We start from the raw sequence: 16,576 nt of genomic DNA on the forward strand, positions 1-16,576 counted from the left end.
AAAATCGATTTATTACGCTGCGCGTAATGCTGTCCCTCTAGTCTATATTATAAATCCTAAAAAGTCCGCCGCCGTCGGGGTAACTCCCAAAATGGCTTATTACGGCGCCGTCGATTGACGCAAGAGGGTGAAATTTTTGCCACTCGTGGGTCGCGTCATTCAACAGGTCGTATTAAATTTTGGGCACGATGCGGCCGGGGGTGCGCCCGTACCGCGTGCTCACGTGGTGTGCCGTAGGGTTAACACTAGAATCGGCAACAGGCTATCATGCTCGGGAACGGTAAGGGCTACGGGGGTGAAATTTTCGCTGTAAGTCGGACGCGTGCACTCAATTGTCGTATTAAATTTTCGAGGGTGTGGGTTCAGCGGTGTGCACGTGGTGGGGGCGCGACCGGTGCCGAGCAGAAGGCACGTGCTTTAGGTTCAGTTGTTCGCTTAAAACTGAGTGAAAAGCATCGGAGTCGGGAGGTCGTTGACCTTTGACAACGAAGGCCGACACAAGGCACCGCTCGCCAAGGGGATTCGCCAGTAAATACAATTAATTTGTTTTTGCGTATGTATGTATGTAATGTCCGTATGTATGTATGTATGTATGTATGTCAAAATGTCCGTATGTATGTATGTAACGCGTCAGTCACGCTTGGCGGGCTGTTGCGAGGCGACGGTGCGGGCTACGGGGGTGAAATTTTCGACGCAAGTCGGACGCGTGCATCTGTTTGTCGTATTAAATTTTGGTGGGGGTGCGCTCGCCGGTTTGCACGTGGCGGATATATATAAAAATCATAGGATATATATAAAAATCAAAATGTCCGTATGTATGTATGTAACGCGTCAGTCACGCTTGGCGGGCTATTGCTCCGGAACGGTGCGGGCTAGGGGGGTGAAATTTTGGGCGCAAGTCGGACGCGTGCATCTGTTTGTCGTATTAAATTTTGGTGGGGGTGGGTTTGGTGGTTTGCACGTGGCGGGCGCATCTTTGCCGCATTTTGGGCCGCGGCCGGCGCCGAGCAGAGAGCACGCGCCTTAGGCTCAGTTTCTTCGCTTGCAAAACTGAGCGAAATTAGAGCCGGAAGGTCGCTGGCCTTTGGCAACGAACACCGGCGCTGGGCACCGCCGGCCAAGAGGAGTCGCCAAATTTATTCCGGCCATAACTCGGCCGCTACCGGGTCGATTTTAATGAAAATTGCCTTACCACGCTGCGCGTAATGCTGTCCCTCTTTACGCTGCGCGTAATGCTGTCCCTCTAGTTTACATATATAAAAATCAAAATGTCTGTACGTATGTAACGCGTCAGTCACGCTTGGCGGGCTATTACTGTGGAACGGTACGGGCTACGGGGGTGAAATTTTCGACGCAAGTCGGACGCGTGCATCTGTTTGTCGTATTGAATTTTGGTGGGGGTGGGTTCGGTGGTTTGCACGTGGCGGGCGCATCTTTGCGGGATTTTAGGCCGCGGCCGGCGCCGATCAGAGAGCCACGCGCCTTAGGCTCAGTTTCTTCGCTTGCAAAACTGAGCGAAATCAGAGACGGAAGGTCACTGACCTTTGGCAATGAATACCGGAACAGGGCACCGCCGGCCAAGAGGAGACGCCAAATTTATTCTGGCAATAACTCGGCCGCTACTGGGCCGATTTTAATGAAAATCGATTTATTACGCTGCGCGTAATGCTGTCCCTCTAGTCTATATTATAAATCCTAAAAAGTCCGCCGCCGTCGGGGTAACTCCCAAAATGGCTTATTACGGCGCCGTCGATTGACGCAAGAGGGTGAAATTTTTGCCACTCGTGGGTCGCGTCATTCAACAGGTCGTATTAAATTTTGGGCACGATGCGGCCGGGGGTGCGCCCGTACCGCGTGCTCACGTGGTGTGCCGTAGGGTTAACACTAGAATCGGCAACAGGCTATCATGCTCGGGAACGGTAAGGGCTACGGGGGTGAAATTTTCGCTGTAAGTCGGACGCGTGCACTCAATTGTCGTATTAAATTTTCGAGGGTGTGGGTTCAGCGGTGTGCACGTGGTGGGGGCGCGACCGGTGCCGAGCAGAAGGCACGTGCTTTAGGTTCAGTTGTTCGCTTAAAACTGAGTGAAAAGCATCGGAGTCGGGAGGTCGTTGACCTTTGACAACGAAGGCCGACACAAGGCACCGCTCGCCAAGGGGATTCGCCAGTAAATACAATTAATTTGTTTTTGCGATATCTCAGCCGTTTCTGGGCCGATTTAGCTGAAACTTGGACTGTCGGTGGCAGTGTAGGGTAGGGTAGGGTAGGGTAGGGTAGGGTAGGGTAGGGTAGGGTAGGGTAGGGTAGTGTAGGGGTAGGGGTAGGGTAGAGGTATGGTAGGGCATGGTAGGGTAGGTTAGGGTAGTGTAGGGGTAGGGGTAGGAGTAGGGGTATGGTAGGGTAGGGTAGGGTAGGGTAGGGTAGGGTAGGGTAGGTTAGGGTAGTGTAGGGGTAGGGTAGGGTAGGTTAGTGTATAGGAGTGGGGTAGGGTAGGGTAGGGTAGGGGTAGGGTAGGGTAAGGTAGGGTAGTGTTAGGGTAGAGTAGGGTAGGGTAGGGTAGGGTAGGGTAGGGGTAGGGTAGGGGTTGGGTAGGGTAGGGGTAGGGGTAGGGGTAGGGGTAGGGTTGGGTAGGGTAGTGTAGGGGTAGGGGTATGGTAGGGTAGGGGTAGGGTGGGGTACGGTAGGGTAGGGTGGGGTACGGTAGGGTAGGGTAGGGTACGGTAGGGTAGGGTAGGGTAGTGTAAGGGTAGGGTAGGGTAGGGTAGTGTAAGGGTAGGGTAGGGTAGGGTAGGGTAGGGTAGGGTAGGTTAGGGTAGTGTAGGGGTAGGGTAGGGTAGGTTAGTGTATAGGAGTGGGGTAGGGTAGGGTAGGGTAGGGGTAGGGTAGGGTAAGGTAGGGTAGTGTTGGGGTAGAGTAGGGTAGGGTAGGGTAGGGTAGGGTAGGGGTAGGGTAGGGGTTGGGTAGGGTAGGGTTAGGGGTAGGGGAGGGTAGGGGTAGGGGTAGGGTAGGGGTAGGGTTGGGTAGGGTAGTGTAGGGGTAGGGGTATGGTAGGGTAGGGTAGGGTACGGTAGGGTAGGGTAGGGTAGGGTAGTGTAAGGGTAGGGTAGGGTAGGGTAGTGTAAGGGTAGGGTAGGGTAGGGTAGGGTAGGGTAGGGTAGGGTAGGGTAGGGTAGTGTAAGGGTAGGGTAGGGTAAGGTAGGGTAGGGTAGGGTAGTAGGGTAGGGTATGGACTAGGGTAGGGTAGGGAATTGTAAGGTAGGGTAGGGTAGGGTAGGGTAGGGTAGGGTAGGGTAGGGTAGGGTAGAGTTAGGTAGGGTAGGGTAGGGTGGGGTAGTAGGGTAGGGTAGGGTAGGGTAGGGTAGGGTAGTAGGGTAGGGTAGAGTAGGGTAGGGTAGGGTAGGGTATGGTAGGGTAGGGTAGTAGGGTAGGGTAGGGTAGGGTAGTAGGGTAGGGTAGGGTAGGGTAGGGTAGGGTAGGGTAGGGTAGTGTAGGGTAGGGTAGGGTAGGATAGGGTAGGGGTAGGGTTGAGTTCAAAAAGGGCCCAACATACAAAACACTTGAACACCCCGCAACTATCACCATCCCTTACAGTTCAATTAAAAACAGCTACCCAAATCTACCCAAATAATACAGCTAAAAATACAAGTCAATCACCCAAAACTGATGCACCCGTAACATAACATAAATCAAAACATACAGTTATCGCGTAAACCTGTACCTCTAGTCTATATTATAAATCCTAAAAAGTCCGCCGCCGTCGGGGTAACTCCCAAAATGGCTTATTGCGGCGCCGTCGATTGACGCAGGAGGGTGAAATTTTTGCCACTCGTGGGTCGCGTCATTCAACAGGTCGTATTAAATTTTGGGCACGATGCGGCCGGGGGTGCGCCCGTGGCGCGTGCTCACGTGGTGTGCCATAAGGTTTACACTAGAATCGGCAACAGGCTATTGCTCGGGAACGGTAAGGGCTACGGGGGTGAAATTTTCGCTGCAAGTCGGACGCGTGCACTCAATTGTCGTATTAAATTTTCGAGGGTGTGGGTTCAGCGGTGTGCACGTGGTGCGGCCGCGACCGGCGCCGAGCAGAACGCACGTGCTTTAGGCTCAGTTGTTCGCTTGCAAAACTGAGTGAAAAGCATCAGAGCCGGCAGGTCATTGACCTTTGACAACGAAGGCCGACACAAGGCACCGCTCGCCAAGGGGATTCGCCAGTAAATACAATAAATTTGTTCTTGCAATATCTCAGCCGTTTCTGGACTGATTTAGCTGAAACTTGGATTGTCGGTGGCAGTGTAGGGTAGGGTAGTGTAGGGGTAGGGGTAGGGTAGGGTAGGGTAGGGAAGGGTAGGGTAGGGTAGGGTAAGGTAGGGTAGGGTAGGGTAGGGTAGGGTAGGGTAGGGGATTGTAGGGTAGGGTAGGGTAGGGTAGGGTAGGTTAGGGTAGGGTAGGGTAGGGTAATGTAGGGGTAGGGGTAGGGTAGGGTAGGGTAGTGTAAGGTTAGGGTAGGGTAGGTTAGGGTAGGGTAGGGTAGGGTAGGGTAGGGTAGGGTAGGGTAGGGTAGGATAGGGTAGGGTGATTGCGTAGGTAGGGTAGGGTAGAGTAGGGTAGGGTAGGGGTAGGGTAGGGTAGGGTAGTGTAGGGGTAGGGTAGGGTAGTGTAGGGTAGGGTCGATTGTAGGGTAGGGTAGGGTAGGGTAGGGTAGGGGATTGTAGGGTAGTGTAGGGTAGGGTAGGGGTAGGGTAGGGTAGTGTAGGGTAGGTTAGGGTAGGGTAGGGTAGTGTAGGGGTAGGGTAGGGTAGGGTAGGGCAGGGTATGGTAGGGTAGTGTAGGGTAGGGGATTGTAGGGTAGGGTAGTGTAGGGTAGGTTAGGGTAGGGTAGGGCAGTGTAGGGGTAGGGGTAGGGTAGGGTAGGGTAGGGTAGGGGTAGGGTAGGGGTAGGGTAGGGGTAGGGTAGGGGTAGGGTAGGGTAGGGTAGGGTAGGGTAGGGTAGGGTAGGGGTAGGATTAAGTTCAAAAAGGGCCTAACATACAAAACACTTGAACCTCCCGCACCTATCACCAACCCTTACAGTTTAATTAAAAACAGCTACCCAAATCTATCAAAATAATACATCTAAAAATACAAGTCAATCACCCAAACTAATGCACCCGTAACATAACATAAATCAAAACATACAGTTATCGCGTGAACCTGTACCTCTAGTTACGAATAAACTTCGCTTATGAAGGTTTTATGAAAGGATCCCTGAAGGAGTAATAAAATAATCTTGCCCTGAAGGCCCGAATGAATGAAGGCTATGAATGAATGGCTAAGGAATTCGTGACAGTCGCACTCACTGGCAGTGACGCAGACGCAGTCCCGGAAATCTTTCTCCTCCGCGCCTCAACCCCCTGATCCGGTCTGGACGGGCAACTTTATCGGATCCCTTGCGGGCAGGCAGCTACATCGGAGCACACCCGTAGCCGCCAGCCGGGTCCAATGAATGCTTGGGGGGGGGGGGGGGGCTGAGCGACCCCCACCAAACACGATTTGGCAGCACTGTAATGACGCCTGCTGGGCGTGAAGTTTTCCCTTCACCATAGGGTTTACACACAAACTGGTCAAAGTTTGAGCCAGGATATACTAGTCTAAAAATGCAAAAAACGAACAAATTTTGGCATCAATAGATTCAACATTTCATCGTGTGCCTTAAACCGTCCATCATTTGGCCTCAAAGGAGGTAAAAGTTGTTCAAAATCGAAGTTGAAAAGATGCTTTCTGAGCACATAATCTGGTAGCAATCACGTGACCTGCTATAAGCAGCTTATCGATAATTTACAAACATAATTATTAATATGCTGCTTTAAACAACATTAATCATACATTTTGAGCTTTCAGTACTTTTAATAAGGTCAAAACATCGCAAAACACAAGAGTTAATACAATAGTCACGTGGGTGTCAGGAAATGTCGCAGGTGCGTCAAATTTGTGACTAGGGCTTTACTTTCAAACATAGGATCTACCCCAAAACTTTTTTTGGACTTCCGGTCGGAGACACGTGTGCGATTTTGCTCTTAGGCTTATTAGATATTAGATCTTAAGCGGTTGTTGTTGCGTGGCTAGCTTTCCCAGTACTTTCTCGAAATTAGCATTCTTGGTATTCTCTTTTTGGCACTCATCGTTGTGAATTTCTACTGAATACTGGCGGCGGCGGTGCTGCGCCGCGCTCGGTCCGCGTCGGTTTAGTGTCGGCCATTTTCCCACCTGGAAAATCGTGATTTGATCAAACCGGTAAGGTTCTCTGTTCTCTCCTTACTTTTACGTCTCTGTTTTGTTTATTTGCTCCTTTCTCCATCAAAAGTTTCCTTCATACTCGTTTCTCGGGTGTGCCGCCTGTGAGATCTCGTTTTTTTCCAACCCTCTTCGTGCGTTTGGCACGCTTTTTTCGGCGCATTTCCAACCATCTACATTCTCTAAACATGGCCCCTCCCCTCTCCCGCCCCCGCCCTCCCCTGACCCGCCCCCTCCTCGAAGATTCCTCTCCGGGCTCGCCTGTTCGAGGCTGGGAGCCGCTAGATGACGTGCCTGACGGGCAGTCGTTTATCATTCTGACTAGTCCTGATCGGTCCCTCCAGGGCCTGTCACCGTTTCGAATCAAACGAGAACTCGACACCTTAATCGGCCCGGTTGTCACCGCAAAGGTAGTCCGATCTGGATCTCTTCTAATCCGGGTTAAAAACAAGGCTCAGGCCTCGCTGGCCCTTTCGATCCAGACTTTCCTCGGCAACGAAGTCGCCGCCAGCCCTGCCACCAAACTGAACTCGGTGGCCGGCACTGTATTTGCCCCATCACTGAAAAACATGGACGAGACGGAGCTCCTACACGAACTGCGGCCGCAGGGGGTCACCCTCGTCACTCGACTCCGCTCGCGTGGCCCCACCCCAAACCCGAGGATCAAAATCCACTTTCTGGGCCTTACCTGCCCACCGGCTATATACGCGGGATATGAAATCTTGGAGGTCAGGGAATGGGAGCCCAGCCCCCGCCTCTGCCGACAGTGCGGCAGCTACGGCCACAATCAGACGACCTGCAGGTCAAAGCGACTGAACTGCCTGAAGTGTGGCACAACCGGCCACAAGGTCGATGAGTGCGACCGGGATCTCTACAGGTGCGGCCACTGTGGTGGCCCGCACCCAGCCTGGGATCGGATGTGCCCCGCATGGGAGTACCAAAAAAATAAGCTCAGAGCCAAGCTGGCGCCACCACCCCCGCCTCCACCGTTCCCGCCGAGTTCCTACTCGGAGTCAGGTGCCTCTGAATATCCGGCGCTCTCGTCCTCTCCACGCAGAGCCTCACTCACCGACACCGTACCGAGTCGCGAAAACCCGCCGGTCCAGAGTCGCACCCCGAAAGCCCCTGTCCGTCGACAGCTGAGCGCGCCCGAGGCTGTGGAGACCCCCGCGTCTGAGCCGGAGCGGGTGACTGAATCGCCCCTCAGCCCGGACGGAAAGCAGACGGAGACGTCGGCCGGTCCTCGGGCTGTCACCCCGGGACAGGCGCAGTGCGACCGCGGCGACGACGAATCGGTTCCAAACAGCACCGGGAACATGGTGAGGGAGCCATGGGTCGACACTGACAGCATCGTGGACACAGGGGCGGACTCAGACGTTTCTGACACAGAGACAGTCTCTACAATCGTGGGTCCGGTGGCCTCTCCGCCCCCCGACTTAGAGACGGATGAGGCCGCCCCAGCGGCGAGCCAGCATGTAAGCACAGACACTCAGCATCCGCGAGCCACGACACGCGCCCCGTCCCCAACCCCGTCAGAGGGGATGAAGACCAGAGCCGCAGCGGCGGCTGCTCGTGAAAAATCCGTTTAACACTCAACACACATAAAACATGCATCGATCTGATGAATTCGTCCTCCAGTGGAACACTTCCTCTCTAGTGAGCCACTGGGGCGAATTCAAGAACTATATATTAAATAAAAAGCCGTTGGTAGCCGCCATTCAGGAGACCCATTTTCTGGACTCAGATTCCTCTAATTACAACTTTAACATACGTGGATATACTTTATATACAAATAACGTAAATGAAAAACCCCGCCGAGGCGGCTCGGCCCTTTATATTGCTAATAACCTCTTGCACCACGAAATTCAGCTCCGCACCACGCTTAACGCGGTCGCAGCTCAAGTCAAAATAGCGCAACATGACCTTGCCATCCTTTCCCTGTACCTTTCCCCTAGCCACCGCTTTTCCTCCTCTGAACTCCGCCAACTGTTTGTCCAGCTTCCCCACCCCTGCCTAATACTAGGAGATTTTAATGCCCACCACAGATCCTGGGGCTCAACAACGAACAACGCGCGCGGAACACTAATTGATAAGATAATGGATTCACTTGATCTCATTTGCATTAACAACCGCACACCCACTTTCACCAGACGCAACCAAGGTCAAGTCATACACTCCGTCATCGACTTGGCCTTCACAGACACTAACACCGCGACACTTTTCACTCAACACGTCGGAGATGATACATTGTTTAGCGACCATTATCCCATTCACTATCAACTTAATGTCCCTTCAGGACAAGCCAATTTTACATTTCTTCCTCGTTGGAACTTTAAGAAAGCTGATTGGGCCTCCTTTCAAAAACATATAGATGAACACACTCCCACCCCTCTCCCTGACATCAACACCTTTTTAAACGTGATTCTCGCTGCTGCTCACCAAAATATTCCCCATACCCACCCCCCACGTGAAAACAAAGCTGCCCCTTGGTGGAACGCTGACTGCAATCGAGCTGTAGCTCTGCGGAAGCGTGCCTTACGAGTCTTTAACAAATGTATTTGCGATTACCATGAAAATGCACTCCGGAAGGCCCGATATGATGCTTCACAAATAATACTTAAAGCAAAACAAGAAGGATGGCACTCCTTCTCTAACAACTTTAATAGATTTACTCCCCTTTCTAAAATCTGGTCGCTAATTAGAGTTTTTTCTACAAGGCGCAGCACAACTTACAAAATTCCTCATCTCTACATTAACAACACCCACTACGCCACTCCCCTTGAAGTTGCGACACAATTCGCCCAACATTACGCACGAATATCTTCTGCTCAACAATACACACAAGTACAACATGACAGCTTTAACACAACACTCGACACCCTCTCCTTCGACTCAGCAAATACTGAAAATTATAACAAGCACTTTGACTTGTTCGAACTTAGACACGCCATATCTCGATGTGGTGAAACGTCGGTAGGGCCGGATCAGATAGCCTATCCTTTCTTCAAAAATCTTTCTGAATCCGGCCTTGAAAACCTTTTGATAGTAATTAATAATCTATGGGAAAACAATTTGTACCCCGAGAGCTGGAGAAACAGTACCATCGTCCCCATCCTTAAACCCTCCAAACCACCCTCCTCCCCCTCTAGTTATAGACCTATATCCCTAACCAGTTGCGCTGCTAAATTGACAGAACATATGGTCAATGGACGGATTAGGGCATATCTAGAAGGTAACTACCTCCTCTCTCCACATCAAACAGGATTTAGGTCTGGCCGCTCCACGGCAGACAATATAGTCCACCTCATTGATGACATCCAGAAGGGCTTCCAAAATGACATGTATACATTTGCAGTTTTCATTGATTTTCAAAACGCCTTTGATAAAGTAAATAAACAAGCCCTTCTGATCAAACTTCATAAGGCAGGTATTCGCGGCCACATGGCCCATTATATCTCTAATTTCCTCAAAGATAGAACATTTAACGTACGATGCGGTAACACATTTTCTCCCAATCTTAATCAGGATCACGGCCTCCCTCAGGGCAGTGTCCTCTCCCCAACCCTCTTCCTTATTATGATTAACGACCTTTTTCAAAATCCACCTAGTAGCCTTAAGCATTCTATTTTTGCCGATGATGTGGCCATTTGGGTAACGCGAAGAAACATTGACTCGGCTTTTGCCTCCGTTCAAAACGCAATGGAGGATATTAATAGCTGGTGCGATAAATGGGGCCTAGTCTTGTCGCCCAGCAAAACAGTAGCACTTATATTCTCCCATAAGTCCCGTTTTAAATTTGATACCGAACTTAAAGTAAAGAACCAAACTATCAAATACGTTAAAACGTTCAAATATCTCGGCATCACACTAGATAGTAGACTCTCCTTTAAACATCACTTTGAAGACGTTAAAATGCGTTGCACTAGGCGCCTCAACATACTTAAGTGTATAGCAGGAAAGGATTGGGGTGCTGATCGCAGCACCCTCCTTAACCTATACACTTCCCTAATCCGTCCTATCCTGGATTACAACAGTTTTCTATTTGATGATATAGCTTCTAAACAGATCGAATCACTTCAAGTTATACAAAATAAGGCCCTGCGTATAGTTACAGGAGCCCAATGCACCACAAATATCAAGGCTCTCCACGCAGAATGTAATATTCCTCTTCTCTCTCACCGCCGTAAACTCCAACTCCTTCGCTTCTATGCGCGCACTTTCTTGTCCCCTTATTCGCCTTCGCACCGCATTGTCTCCAATCGATATACGGACGACCCTCCCACAACGGCCCAACTCAAATACCCGATAATCGCCTATCGCATAGAAAGGACACTTAGTGATTTCCAGTTGGATTTTCCATCAATTTTTCATCGGCCACCCATCTCTTCTTTCTTTCTGCCAGCCATAGAGAATATTGCATTCCTGTACGCAGAGGCAAAATCAAAAGTCACAAAACAAGAAAGCATTCAACTTTTCTATGAGCATAAAGAAGAACATATAAGACTATGCATACATATATACAGATGGATCAGTTTGTGACGGGAGGACGGCAGCCGCAGTCACATCTGACCATCATAACAAAACAAGTAGGCTACACGATGACCATAGCATATTTAGTGCTGAGTTGATAGCCATTCACTCAGCACTCAAATATGTCTCGTCGAAAAACATAGAAAAGGCTGTGATCTGCACAGACTCAGCTTCATCGGTAAAGGCAATAGCTCACAGAAAAATGGAAAAAAACGAAATCGTTTATAAAATAAAAAAGATGATTATTGGCTTTACCGATGAAAACAAACACGTCATTCTCCTGTGGATTCCGTCCCATGTTGGAATACAGGGGAATGAAAAAGCGGACAAGCTAGCCAAAGAAGGTCTTCATCTCCCATCTCGAAATCATCTCGCTCTCCCCCTTCCGGATTTTCTGTCTTCGCTCTTCCGTGCCTTCCAGAGATACCGCCAAAAATGCTGGATAGCTGATCATACACCACATCTCTTCTCCATTAAACCGAAACTTTGCCATTTCTACTCTTCCCATCAAAACACAAGGATCAAAGAGAGAGTCCTAGCCAGGCTCCGGCTCGGCCACACCCAACTCACCCACAACTACATCCTGGACAGAGCACCTCCACCCATATGCCACCACTGCCGCGACCACCCACGCTACACCATCTCACACTTCCTCCTCCACTGCCCACACCTACACCAACACCGCAGACATATAGTACAATACATTAGCACACATGGACTCTCTCTCGACCTTCCGACTCTCCTGGGCGACACTCATCCGGATATCCACGACCTTCTGTTCGTCTTTCTCGCCGACGCTCGGATCATCAAGAGCCTTTAGCGTGTTAGGGCCGCGGCTGCCGCCCCTAAAACGCTAATCAGAGCCCTCGTCTCCCGGCTCACCCCCAAACGCACACACTAATTAATCGCGGTTACAGGGCTTTTTCCCTCGCGCCGTTTTGGCTTAGGTGCGAGGTTTTTGCCCTTTGCGTTAGGCGTCGGGTTTTTTATTATTTAGGACTTTTTCGCCCGACTATTACACCCCACAACAAGGCCCCGCCGGGGGGCTGGAGCCTAGAAGGTCTTATACCTTCTGTCAGTGCGATGAAAGCTTCCCGGCTCCATTACACTGACACCAGCTCACAAGTGTTCATGTCTATTATGTATTGTTAATAAAAGTCATTCCCACTGTTGTGTTTGCGACTCCAGACATCTCGGCTCTTTGGCTATACACGTAAGTACCTCCCTTAGCTTTGATTCCACATTAAGATAGGATCCCACGTTGTTTTTGCCACCGGGTTCACATAAACCGGTTTAACGTAAGACTTGCTGCCCGGCGAAAATTGCCGGAGTAACTGCCCCCTGCTCGGGTATGGCACTAGGCCGACCGAGCAATAAAAAAAGGATCTACCTGTTTCTTATAGGTATCTTGGGGCTGAGCGGCCTGCCCAGTCGGATGGCTGATGGCACAGCCCCGGCTACTCAGTATTGTGCCTGCCCAGACCAATGTCTCCCCCTAATTCCTATTATCCTTCCGGTTCTGAAATGATCTCGTCATATCGAAAGGGCCTAACCCAACAAAACAAAACTTAGGTACCTGCCCTGACCCCTATTAGGTACTGGTAAACAATAGCCGTTTTCACGACAGCCATCTGGTACACATTTGGTACACATCTGGTGCAGATCAGGTGCAGATTTGGTCAAATCAGGTTCAGTGCGTCTCTTAGTAGCTATCAGCTAGAATTGCACTAACTGCTTATATGCCTGCTTTGTCATATTATCAGAGAGCATCATCGATTAAAACACTGAAATAAATTCATAAAGTAAAGATATTTGCTGTAAAAGAAATTAGGTGCAGATTTGGTCAAATCAGGTGCACTCGCCGGAAAGCCCGTCGTGAAAACGGCTAATACCTACCTACCGGACTAGTGGTGTCAGTTTCAAAAAATGTATGTCCAATGTCCGTCCAATGTAGGTACGATGTTTTCGTCCACTGTCCGTCCAAAAAGGTCGAAGCCAGCCACAGGGGCGGATCCAGGAATTTTCGGGAGGGGGGGCGGCAAGTCGAAATAGGGGCGACCTGGCAATCCGGGGGCGCTCCATACAAAGGGGGCGCCAAACCGTCAAAATCGGGAGCTAAAAGCCCGCGCCGTGCTAGGGGGCGTTATCGCGATCCCCCTCAGGTTTTTCGCAAATATCTGAAAAACGGCTGCGCGCAGCGCCGCCATTTTCAGCATACCTTATCATGCATCTTTTTTGCACATGTTGTAAAAATGTCTGACGCGGGTGATGGAAGGTCAGGTCTCCAGGTTATGCCAAGTGACCCAGCCTAAGAAAAAGTTCAAATGCTTACCATTGCTATACCGACTGAACGATTGCTTTGAACCTTTCAGCGATTGATGAAAGCAACACTATTCATGAAATGTATATCTCGGAATTTCGATATCTCTGACCTAAGGTCAGGTCAGTTGTGCGACGTCTCCATTAGATAGGTAAGTATAATTAAGTCTTTGGGAGAAAACTGAAAGGCATCTCTTTTGGACGAGCGCCATTCTAGACAATATCAAGCATTGGGATACATATAAAATTAGCACACTGAATAAGAACATTGCACCTAGTGTGACCACTCATTATGTCCCAGAGGTCATCCCATGTCATGAAAGGTCCGCAGCAGTTTTTTTTAAATAACTTTTGATAGATTCAAGCTAGAGCGATAAAAACACCTCAGCTGTGTTCAGCTCGACGATACGCATCGACTGCTATGCAGCATGACCTTTCCCGGTCAGGTCATGACCTTGACCTGAGGTCAAATTCTCAAAATTACCCTTCATAAGGTCAACCTTTAGTTTGTTCGAAGTGTCTCGACGACAGAAACGCAATGCTGGCAAACGTAATGTCGAGACTCTCTTGAGTCAAAAGTTATTGCAGGAAAACATTGTTCGTAAAAAGGCTATTTTTAGAGTCTTTTGCCCTCTGAATGCTAAACCTGAGTTGACCTGAGGTCAAATCTGAGCGCAGCTTGCAGAAACACCTTTAAAAGGGCTATCGAATGCGCTTTTCTGCGGCGCTATAGCTCTATTGGTTTCCGAGTTATGTGCCGCTGCTTGGAAACCGAAAAATGTTGAAACAGGCAACATTTTACCTTTGATGACCTCTGGTGACCTGACATTCGACCTGACCTAAAAAATGACCGTTTGAGTTAGACGAGGGAGTGTGCCCCCCCCCCCTCCCCAGCAGGACACGGAAAACTCAGACCACCAGCACGGCACGGGTTAAAAGTCGTAGCTGGGCACCGCTACCCTAGCAAAAGATATTAGCAAAAAGGTGACCTCCATTTACTGGTGCAGTCCTCCTTCTCCCGGTGATGCCCCCTCCTTTTTCTGGAAGCGTCTCACTTATGCTGGTATGCCTCACTTCCCGGGGGCACCCAACCTCTGCTTTGATCGCCTAATCCATTATGGAGAGACCCACTTTGCTTAAGTCGCCTCATTTCTTCCTTCTAAGAACGACCAATTTGCTGTAGGCGGCCCACTTATCTGGGACGCCCATCTTCTGCTAGAAGTGCCCCTCTTCTTCCTGATGCGTCCCACTTCTACTACGAGTGCACCTTTTCTGTTAGGGCGCCCCTTTGCTGCTGAGGAGTCTTTTCTACTGTAAATAGGGCGGCCCTCTCCTGTTTGGCGACCCCAAATTCTGCTGGAGGCGCCCCACTTCTGCCCAACTTTTGGTGGGGTGCCCCTCTCTTGCAGGGGGCACTTCTCTTTTGTTGGAGACGCCACTCTTGTGGGGGCGCCCTTCCACTGCGGGGAACGTCTCTCTTCTGCCAGAGGCACTCCTTTTCTTCTTATGGGGCTCCTGTTTTTTTTTTCTGGGGCGAGGCGACCCTTTGCTGCTCGGAACGGGGCACACCTCTCCTTTTACTGGGGCACCGCTCCTCTGCTGGGGTTGCCCTTCCGCTGTCGTCAGGGGCGCCCCTCTTGGTAGAATATACTCTTTTTCTTTTTGTAATGGGGCGCCCCTCTTCTACCGGGGGCGCCCATCTGCTGCTGGGGCGTCTGTCTTCTGCCGGATATTGTCAATGGGGCGCCCATATCCTGTTTGGCGGGCCCAACCTCTGCTGCTGGAGGCTGCCTATTTCTGATTAACTTTTGCTGTGGCGCCTCTCTTCTGCTGGGGCGCCCCTCTTCTGCCAGTGGCACCCATTTTCTTATTATGGGGCTCCTTTTTTGCTGGGGCGCCCAGCTGCTGTCAGGGCGCCCCTCTTCTCGGAATGGGGGCGCCTCTCTCTGCTGGGAATATGCAATTGGGCGTCACTCTCCTTGGTGAGCCCAACTTCTGCTGGAGGCGCCCTATTTCTGCTGAACCTTTGCTGTGTCGCCGCTCCTCTGCTCGGGGCGCCCTCTCTGCCGCGGGATATGGGCGCCTTTTTCGGATGGCGGGGGGGGGGGGGCGACCGCCCCCGTCGCCCCCCCCCCTGGATCCGCGCCTGGCCAGCCAGCCATTTTCCAAAGATGTCCGAAACTATTCAGCATTTTACACTTCACGCTGTTATTTAATTTGATTTTAAAGGTAGTGTGCCACCTTTGAAAGATTTCCCATTTTATTTTTCCTAGGATAAGAAGCTTCTGTTTTTACCTAATATCGCAAAAAAAAATCAAAAATGGGCCTGGAATAGTGCCTTTTTCGCCTAAAAGTTTATCGGTTTTTAGATATGTATAACAACTGTAGTGGGCTCACCTGCAAACAGGCGTCGGGCAACAATCGCGAATGCGGCGCACTTGTGACAATAAGCAAAGGTCATTATAGTGTTACGACCATACGACGTACGGGAATGAGTTATCAGCTGTCTAATCGTAGACAACACAATGTCGAGCCTTAAACTGTAAGCCCGTATTGGTATTGTTTCTTTTATTTGGCTGTCGAACATTATTTATGGTTTGAAATATGATTTTATGTAAAATAATTGATATGAAAAAGCCGTCTTATAAGTTATGACCCCATTTCACCACACGCAAGTGGCAGAAATGACAATGATCAGCTGACGCATTTTTCTTGGCCGAAGTCAGAGCGCGCAGCCCGACGCACCACCACCGCACCACAAAGTATGAGCAGAAGCCGCGCCCAAAGCCAGGGCCCCGGTAACGTGAGGTAGCCGAGTCGGGGCAGCGTGCGCTGACCCAAGCCGGGGCCGCAGCTTTGGGCGCGGTCTACCGCATCCCCGCGGGCAGCCCCGGGCTATCACATGACACCGGGAGGACGCGCGGCTCCGGCTTGGGTCAGCGCACGCTGCCCTGACTCGGCTACCTCACGTTACCGGGGCCCTGGCTTTGGGCGTGGTCTACCGCACCACCTAACAGGCGTGTTCGAAACCGCAGGAGCTGATGATGAACGGGTTTATCGAAACTTGATTGGATGAGCATATCGGTAATAGCGATTTCAGTGTGTGCATTTATTGTTCATAGTGGTGTGAAATGTGGTTGGGGTACGAGTCACGACCGACAACCCGTCGGGGCGAATTTCGCACTGGGGTACTCAAAATTTGAAGAATTTAAGACGTTTCCATGAGTTTTGAAGGTATGGATAAGTTCTAAAAATCCGGTTCTCCTTATCTGGGCCATTAACTCCATACGGTCCAAGAAAGCTGGCACACTACCTTTAATGTACATATTATTACCAGCCCAAAAGTGTGTTCATCATATCGACAGCTCAGCTTTCTATTCGCCAATCAATACTTTACACGATGACTTAATATAAAAAGAAATGCTGAGGTGGGGCAAGTGATTCTCCAAACTCCAAT

This window comes from Amphibalanus amphitrite, unplaced genomic scaffold, assembly GCF_019059575.1.
Source record: "Amphibalanus amphitrite isolate SeventyFive unplaced genomic scaffold, NRLGWU_Aamphi_draft 000303F_arrow, whole genome shotgun sequence".
NCBI classification, from domain to species: domain Eukaryota; kingdom Metazoa; phylum Arthropoda; class Thecostraca; order Balanomorpha; family Balanidae; genus Amphibalanus; species Amphibalanus amphitrite.